Genomic DNA, 9,730 nt, shown 5'->3' with positions numbered 1-9,730 from the left:
TGGGTGCCCTATGAGATGTATGGGTGCCCCATCGCGACCCACAGCCCCCATGGGTGCCCCATGGCCAACCATGGGCCTTGGAGTTGGGTCAAGGCCACCTTGGAGGACCGTGGTTTTCCTTATGTCTGTGTTAGTTGAACCCCATGTTGGTCCTCAGCCACCCATGGGTGCTGCGTGAGACCTATGGGTGCCCCATCGCGACCCACAGCACCCATGGGTGCCCCATGGCCAACCACAGGTCTTGGAGGTGGGTCAAGGCCACCTTGGAGGACTGTGGTTTTCCCCATGTCTGTGTTTGTTGAACCCCACCGTGGTCCTCAGCCACGGTGAGGCAGGCGGCATCAGGGCTGTCCTGTGGCGCTCTGGCGCTAGAGACCAGCAGCCGCTCCAGCCACCTTGGGCCAGACCGGATCCGACACCGCTCACGGTTAAAGCGTCGGGCGCAAAAACCATACAGCCGGCCTGGAAGACGCTGCTGACTGGTCACGCACCAGCTCCAAGTGCTGGCCCCCATCCCCCAGCACAATAAAGTTGGCTGCTCATCTCATCTGACCTGGAAGATCCCACGCTCATTTGTCAGTCATCCTCCTCTGCCTTTCTTGAGGGGCAGCGTTAGGGGACGGGACTGGGGGGTTGTCTTCTCCCCTGTGGTTGGCAGCACCTTCCCCAGACCTGCCTCCCTACGGCTGGCCTTGGCCAGCTGCCCACCACCTTGGCCACGTGCTTCAGGCCTTGCTGGCCCCAGGAAGCTGCTGCTCAGTGCCGCTCCGCAGCAGCGCTTTTTCCCTGGTGCGATGTTCACACACACCCCCTGAGCCCCGTCTGCACCCGCAGTCTCTGCCCCTTCCCCATTACCCTGAGACAGCTCTTCCCCTCCTCCGGGCGCAGCTCCGCCATTCCCCCAGGCACTCCCTGCCCCGGGGAGGGCAGCCTTGCCCAGGATGCCCTGACTGGGCCCCAGTGCCCTGGCAAGTCCCAGGGAGCCGTGGTAGCGCAGCTGGGCTGGTGGTGAGGCTGCTGTCGGACATGGGCCACCCCGGGCTCCCTGCTGCAGCCGCCATTCCCTGTCTTGGACAAGTTGGGGGGGCCCAGCCCGGGGGCTGCCCCTGCTGCCATGGCGTGGCCTCAGCCCACCAGGCTCAGGCGGCTGCGCCCCGCTGGGGCTGGGCAGTGCTGCCAGTTTTGGAGGGAGCTGCCTGATCTGCAGAAAGGTGCCCGGTTTGGGGCTGTTTCTGCATTTGGCAGCTCTTTCTGGACTTGGGGGACCCTTCACAGGTTTAAGGTGTGCTCCTGGGCTCGGGGGTGTTTGTGGGTTTGGAGGTTGCAAACAGCTTTTGGGGTGTGTGTCTGGGTCTGGTGGGTGCTGCCAATTTGAGGGGAAACCTCAGGGTTTGGGGGTGTTGCCGTGTCAGGTGCGTGCTGGAGGTTTCGGGGGTGCTGCCGGGTGTGGGGTGCACCTGGCTTTAGGGTTTCTTCCTGGATTTGGGCAATGCTACCAGGTCTAAGGGTTATTTCGGGTTTGGGGGTGCCAGTGGGTGGAAAGCTGTTGAAAGCAGCACCTGCTCTGGTGGAAACAAGCCCTGTCCCTGCAGCAGTGCCAGCAGTGCATCTCAAAAGGTGCTGGGCACCGGTGTGGTCACACTGCGCTCCCTGGTTGCTTCTGTCAGCAGCTCGGGCACCCGGCTGGCCACCCGTGAGAGGAGCTGGGGTGCCACCCTCAGATGTTTCTAACTTGCCCCATGTGAGGTGAAATCGTGTCTCAGTACTACATGATCGTACACACCGTGCTGTCTGCTCTGCCTCCGTAGTAAATGATGTGTTTCTGTTTGGAGTTCAATTGCCTTATTCCTTCTTTTGAACCTCTGATGTCGGTCACTCAGGGCCATTGATGGAGGCTGATGTTTGCATTGTGCTGCTGTTTTGCTCGGCCGTGCTGCAGGAGGGGATCCAGGCAGCACTGCTCCACTGCTAGCTGCCGGGGTAGCCGCAGAGGAAAGAGGATTTAAAAAATCCCTTCCCAAGTCCAGCTGAAAGTCAAGAGGTTTTCTGCCAGTGGAGCTGCCGTGGCACTCACATCACTTGGCAAGGTCTCTAAATTTTCTTGGGTTGACCTTAGTGTCTGCTCTGTATGAGATTGTTGGCAAACATTGCATTTGCACAGCCTGTGCTCCTGTTGAATCGTCTTGTTGCTTTTTGTCACAAAGTGGTTTGTCAGACAACTGCCTTGTGAACAAAGCTTCCAGTGGTGGTTCGCTGTCTGGATATTCCAATACAGGAGAGGGATGTAAGTTGACATTTTTAAGCTGGATGGAAACAGCAACTTGACTTTATTAAATGTCTTGGCACATCTCCAATCAGCTCTGACAGCAGCCTCTGCCTTCTAGTGATACTGGGTAAGATCACGAATCGTTAGTCTCCTGCTAGGTTTTACCTGCAAACACTTCTGTGTACTTCTTCCTGCACCTGCTTTTGTCCCTGTAAAACCACCAGCTGGCCTCTGGGTCTTTTGCTTTGTAGTCAATGATCTTCTTCTGCAGTTCAGTTCATCTGCATTTCTCTCTTATCTCTCACTCCCTCCCTCTTTTGGATAGCTGAATAGTCTAATAACCTGTTAAAGAGAAGATCAACCAGGTGCCTCTTCCTGTACTAAAGAACACAGTGTAGGAGGGAAAGGCAGAGGTGTCTCATGAGGAGACATGCAAAAACGCAAGGTGACGGGCAGTTTCAGCCGTGCTTGGCGGCAGTGGTTGCTGTAGCCCTGCAAAGGTGAGTTTCTGGCTTGGTTCTGCCCGTGCCTTTGGTTGGTGTGGGGTCTGTGGGGCTGCCTGGAGTGTGGCTTCATGCCCTGCCTGCTAGGCTGATTTGTCTGCTTTGGGAAGATTTTGAGCTGTTGGATAGGTGGGACTGAGAGCAGGGAAGGCATCTGGCTTTGGGCTCTTGTGTGATTTCGTTAGTGCAAGGACGCTGACTACTTTTTGGGTTATCCCTGTTGTTCAGTCCAGGTACATCAGCTTCCGAGAAAGGGAGAAGTCTAACGGCAGCATCCTCCCCAGCAAGTTTTGTTCTAGGCATCTGTCTGTCTGATGTCCACTGAAAATAGCTCTTGGCCCTCTCTGCTCTTGGCGAGCTAGGGTTGTGCTGGGGGCAGGCAAAGTGGGGCACGTTACTTTGCCATGAGCTCTCCTGTCAGCGTGCCTGGCGTTTTAGTTTTCAGTATTTCTAATTCCTTTGCCTGGTGATTAATGACTGGAAAGCATGGAAGTTTGCTGGAATGGTCTCCCTCTCCTTCTTCCCGTCCACCCTTCTCCCTGAACTCAGCTCTTTGGTAGAGAGCCCCGTAGCAGTCAAATAGGCCTTGAAAACAACATTTGCCATATGAGAGCAACTTTTAAGGTATGGTATCTGGTCTTTCGAGGCCTAAGTTCCTCCCAGGGGAGCCCGCTGCAGACATCTCTCTCTCTCTCGATCACGCTCTCAGCAGCAGGACGGAGCAGTGACTTTCCCCCCTTTGCCCCCCTGGGGCAGCTGTCCCAAGCGCCTGACAGGCAAACTGCCCAGCCTGCGTGCGGCAGCGGCGTGTCGAGCAGCGCCGGGCTGAGGGGCAGCCGAGGCGGGAGAGCGACCCTGCGCTCAGCAGGATCAGGCCGCTCTCTCCTCTGCTGCCATGAGCAGCGCTGGCAGGACGAGCCTCCCCTGCCCGGCCTCTGGCTCGGCTGCACCCGGCAGCCAGGAAGGCTGGGAAGAGGGAAATGGGTTTGAGCTGCCATTACCACGGGTGTCCTCAAGCAGTGCTACACCAGTGGGAACTGGTTTAGGCTGGGGAGCGGGGCCCCCCCGCTGCCCCCGGCCCGTCCCTCACACCTTTCTCCTCAGGCTGCTCAGCCTCTGCCCCCTCCAGCCCCACCCCAGGTGGCTGTGACTGACAGGCCACCTCGGCTCTGCTGATTGGCTCAGCCGTGGCCAATGGCGTGGCTGTTGCTGGGCGGGCAGGGGCAGCCTGGGCCTCTCCTCACAGAGCCGCCCTGTGCCCCCTCACAGGCGAGCAGGGCCTGACCTGGGCAAGGTTGATGTCATTTGTTGCCAAGTAAAAAGGGAGCAGGAGAGCAGCAACAAAAGCAAAGGAAACCAGCTTCCCCCAGCCCCACTCTTCCCAGGCTCAGCCTCACTCCTCCCTTCCCGACTCCTCGGCCCTTTGTCCCCCCCGAGCGACACAGGGCGACGGGGAAGGGGGCTGCGGGTGGCCCACAGCGCCTCATCTCTGCTGCCCCTTCCTCCTCGCGCTCCTCCCCGGCCCCCTTGGGCCCCACGGGCCACAGCTCCGCCCAGAGAACCTGCTGCCTCCTGGGCTCCTCTGCGGGGGCTGCAGCTCCTGCCAGGAGCCTGCTCCGGCCTGGGCTCTCCATGGGCTGCAGCCTCCTGGTGGAGCTGGCGATGGCCGCCCGAGGGTGACAGCGTTGGTGGCTGGATCCCCTTCCAGGCGTCCGTTTCACAGAATCACAGGCTACGGGAAGGTGGCCGGGAGGTGACCTGGAGGGTGAAGTCACCTGGTGCAAGCCCCTGCTCAAGCAGGGCCACCTGCAGGCGGTTGTCCCTGACCATGTCCAGAGGGCTGTGGAACATCTCCAAGGACGGAGACTCCGCAAGCTCCCTGGGCAGCCTGGGCTGGTGCTCGTCACCCACACAGCACCCTTTGCACTTCCCCTTGCCAAACTGCGTGAGGTCCCTGTCAGCCCATCTCTCCAGCCTGCCCAGGCCCCTCGGGATGGCCGCACGACCCCCCGGCCTAAGCGCCGCTCCTCCCAGCCTGGTGTCATCTGCCAACTTGCAGAGGGTGCACTCTGCCCCATCAACCCCACATGAAGGAAGATGTTAAACAGGATCGGACCCAGTATGGGGCCCTGGGAGGCACCGCTACTCACTAGTCTCACACTAGTCAACATGGGTCCACAGAGGGAAAGTCCTGTTTATCTAATTTGAGCTCCTTCTATGATAAGGTTGTCTGCCTAGTGGATGAAGGGAATCACAGAATCACTAAGGTTGGAAAAGACCTGTAAGATCATCAAGTCCAACCATAAAACAAACAAACAAACAAACAAACAAACAAACAAAAAACAAAAAAACCCCACCACTACACACACACCCACAAAGAGAAAAAACAAAACCACCCACAAACCACAAAACACCCACAACCCACACCAAAACAACCCACCCACACCACACAGCACCATGCCCATCAAGCCACAGCCCACAATGCCACATCCACACGCTCCTTGAACACCTCCAGAGAGGGTGACTCTACCACCTCCCTGGGCAGCCTGTTCCAATGTTTCACTACTCTCTCAGTAAAGAACTTTTTCCTAATATCCAGCCTGAACCGCCCCTGGTGCAACTTGAGGCCATTTCCTCTAGTCCTGTCACTAGTCACTTGGGAGAAGAGGCCAACACCCACCTCTCTGCAACCCCCTTTCAGGAAATCATAGAGAGTGATAAGGTCTCCCCTCATCCTCCTCTTCTCCAGACTGAACAACCCCAGCTCCCTCAGCCCCTCCTCATAAGACTTGTGTTCCAGACCCCTCACCGGCTTCGTCGCCCTTCTCTGGACACGCTCCAGCACCTCAATGTCCTTCTTGGAGTGAGGGGCCCAAAACTGAACACAGGATTCGAGGTGCGGCCTCACCAGAGCCGAGTACAGGGGCACGATCACCTCCCTACTCCTGCTGGCCACACTATTTCTGATACAGGCCAGGATGCCGTTGGCCTTCTTGGCCACCTGGGCACACTGCTGGCTCCTCTTCAGCCGGCTGTCAATCAACACCCCCAGGTCCTTTTCTGCGGGGGAGCTTTCCAGCCACTCGTCCCCAAGCCTGTAGCGTTGCCTGGGGTTGTTGTGGCCAAAGTGTAGAACCCGGCACTTGGCCTTATTGAACTTCATCCGGTTGGCCTCAGCCCATCGATCCAGCCTGTCCAGATCCCTCTGCAGAACCTTCTGACCCTCGAGCAGATCAACACTCCCTCCCAACTTGGTGTCATCTGCAAACTTGCTGAGGGTGCACTCTATCCCCTCATCCAGATCATCAATAAAGCCATTAAACAAGACCGGTCCCAAAACTGAGCCCTGGGGGACTCCGCTTGTGACCGGCCGCCAGCTGGATTTCACCCCATTCACTACAACTCTCTGGGCTCAGCCATCCAGCCAGTTTTTAACCCAGCGAAGAGTGCACCTGTCTAAACCACGAGTCGCCAGCTTCTCCAGGAGAATACTGTGGGGAACAGTGTCAAAGGCTTTGCTGAAGTCCAGGTAGACAACATCAACGGCCTTCCCCTCATCCACTAGGCGGGTCACCTGGTCATAGAAGGAGATCAGGTTGGTCAAGCAGGACCTGCCCTTCATGAACCCGTGCTGGCTGGGCCTGATCCCTTGGTTATCCTGCACGTGTCCCGTGAGCGCCCTCAAGATGAGCCTCTCCATAACCTTCCCCGGCACCAAGGTCAGGCTGACAGGCCTGTAGTTCCCCAGATCCTCCTTCCGGCCCTTCTTGTAGATGGGTGTCACATTGGCAATCTTCCAGTTGTCCGGGACCATTTCTTTACCAAGAGGGTGTTCAAACACTGGAACAGGCTTCCCAGAGAGGTGGTCGATGCCCCAAGCCTGTCAGTGTTTAAGAGGCATTTGGACTGTGCCCCTAATAACGTGCTCTGACTTTTGGTCAGCCCTGAACTGGCCAGGCTGATGGACTAGATGATCATGTAGGTCCCTTCCAAATGAACTATTCTGTTCTGTTCTGGTTTATCCTATGCTCTGCTATGCTCTGCTATGCTACTCAATGAGTCAGAAAAAGTCACAGTTCTGTGAGAAGGAACGGACCTACAGCTCTTTTGGGCAGTGCCCATTTGGGCCGCAGCACCTCAGCTGTGGCAGCAGGGAGGAGGACAGCCTTCTCCCAGGGAAACCTGAGCAGTCAGCGCTTCGCTGTTCTGTACTGCATGTGCAGGGTGGTCTTCACGCTTGTGCTGTGCTGCACAGATCCCTTGGCCACAGGACAACCTCAGCAGCTCTTTGCCACAGAGGAGCTGCAGGCAGGTCCCACTCTGTACTGGCCATTATGCCTCCTGCCTGGCTTTGCCTGTACCTAAGAGTGCAGCAAGAAGTTCTCAGGAGAACGGTGTTTCTGTTTGACCGTAGAAATGATAAATAGTGGTGTTTCCTCGTAAGAAAATCCTATGGTAGCTTGAATGACGAAACCAGGAGACTCTTCTATGGATGGGGTCTGCATGGTGTGCAGTGTGTGGGTTGGAAGCCCATTCAGTGCTACTCCACCTGGGGTTCCCACCATCTAGAGTGACATAACATTAGCTATATGATTCTCCCCTTATAGTGTTAGCGCTAATGAACAGCATTTTAAATGATATGTCACAGAGCCTGGGTGCCTTTCTTACTGGGATCATAACAGACCAGCACCTGCTGGGGAGAACCTCTCTCAGCACCCTTGGGTACACCCCCTCCGGTCCCATGGACTGGTAAGGGTGTAGTTTGCTCAAGCAACGCCTGGCTTGGTCCCCATCCACCGCTGGTTTTTCCTGTCCTGAGTCCTGCCTCAAAGCACAAAGGTCTGGGAGACCTCCCTGGTGGTAACTGAGGCAAAGAGGTCACAGACTGTCTCAGACCTACCTACACCTACTCTTAATAAATTCAGCAGTGCCCCCCACAGTGCCTCTGTTTCTTCTTTAGCTGTTCCTGAAGTACCAAAAGCTCATCTTTGTGCCTTTGAATTCCCTTTCAAGTTTCAATTGAGTTTTGATATGAACCGTTGCTGTGCTTGGAGGATGTCATCCTTGAAGACAACATGTATCGAGGCACACTGTGAAAATGATTGGCGTGTTCCTTGACTGTATCATCAAGGGAGTGAGTAAAGACCCCAGTGTGATGTGCTTTGTGTTCACGCAATGCCTGCAGCTAGTGGGCAGAGAAGGGACAGGCCTTGCCTCTCTGATGGCATCTGATGGCCGATGTCTCTGATGGCATCAGTGTATGGCACACAGGCACCAAATCACACTCTCTGCGATGCCGTCTGGGATGTCTGTCACACACTCCCCCTGAATGGGAGTTGCTTTCCTGTAGGTCCTGTGCTGTCCCTGCCAGCCCTGGCATCTCATGTAGCTCTGTGGGCCTGGATTTGAACGTGAAATCGAGTAGATACCCTGAATTCTGTTAGGCGATGTGGGGATGAACATGAGGCAGCTGCCAACATCTCCACGTCAGTGGAGATCCAGTTAATACAGCAGAAGGAGAAGAGACTGAGCTCTCCCAATGGCACATGACTCGAATCATTCAGATAAGTAACTCTATCAACTGCCCTGAACGTAATGACTAGGGACAGTTTTAAGGTCCAAAACTGATTTCAGAGCCCAAATTTCCTTTTTCAGGGCTAAAAGCCTCATTTTTAGGATCCAACCCCTCATTTGATGGTCCAAATGCTCATTTTAAAGCCCAAAGCCTCCTTGTTAAGGTCCAAACCCTCATCTTAGGATCCAAAGTTTCATTTTTAGGGCCCAAACCCACATTTTTAGGGCCCAAACCCTCACTTTTAGGGATTAAAGCCCCATTGTAGGGTCCAAAGCCTCTTTTTAGGCTTTAAAGCCTCATTTTTATAGTCCTGAGGCTGCATTTGAGTTTGCAAAGTCTCCTGTTAGAGTCCAAAGCCTCATTTTCAGGATCCAAAGCGGCATTTTTAGGATCCAGCCAGTCGTTTTTAAGGTCTAAGCTGCATCTTGAGTGCCTGAACCGTCATTTTTAGGGTCCAAACCCCTCTTTTAGGTATCACAGCCTCATTTTTAGAGTACTAAGCTTGGATTCTAAGGTTGAAAGCCTCATTTTTATGGTCCAAGCCCTCATTTTTATGGTCGGCAAGTCCCATGCCCAGCTCCCTGCCTGCTGGCACCACAGGCATCCACATCCCTCTGTTACCCAGTATGAAGTTCAGCCCAAAACTGGTGAACTCCTGGGTTTGCTGCCGTTACGACCCGGACAATTGTGCTGCTGCCCTCTACTTATTGCTATGGTCTTATTCAGCAATAAATGGTCGACCCATGAAGCTGTCCATGGGGAGTCTCTCATCGCACCCCCAACACGTACCCTGGTGGGGCCACCTCAAGCCCTTGCAGGAGGATCTGGGCCATAGGGTTGGAGGAAGGGGCGGTGGTTTCAGTTCCTCCAGGGGCTGGAGGTCGCTGGGCCAGTCCTGCAACAGGCGGCTGGCTGAGTTGGACAGCCATGGGAGCCAGGGTGAGGGCGGGCAGGCCAGGCGGGTGTCCGGGCTGGCAGGGGCCAGTTCCGCAGTGCTCCCTGGCAGGCAGGCTGGATTTCCAGGCACAGGCGGTGGCTGCTGGCATCGGGTCTGGCTCTCAGGGGTGCTGGGGCAGGCAGGATGGCTGTCGGGACGTGTGGGGCAGCTGCTGGTGTTGGGCCGGGTTCACGAAGCTGCTGAGAGGCGCCTGCGGAGAGAAGAGGCTGCTGAAGCCCCGCTGTGGCTGCAGTGCCAGGTGGGTGCAAGGGTGTGGGGCAGTGCTGGGTGCACCACAGGGTTCGGGCAGCTGGCTGCACATGGGAGCTGTAGGCATGGAGAACTTTGTGCAGAAAACAGGGCACCCCACACCAAAGCTGGGCACGGCACTGCAGGGCCAGGAGAGCCTCCTGTTCTCCTTTCTCCGCGTGCCTGGCAGAGACCAGCGC

The sequence above is a fragment of the Gavia stellata genome, unplaced genomic scaffold (assembly GCF_030936135.1).
Source record: "Gavia stellata isolate bGavSte3 unplaced genomic scaffold, bGavSte3.hap2 HAP2_SCAFFOLD_116, whole genome shotgun sequence".
In the NCBI taxonomy this organism is placed as follows: domain Eukaryota; kingdom Metazoa; phylum Chordata; class Aves; order Gaviiformes; family Gaviidae; genus Gavia; species Gavia stellata.
Note: the sequence above shows the minus strand (reverse complement) of the source record.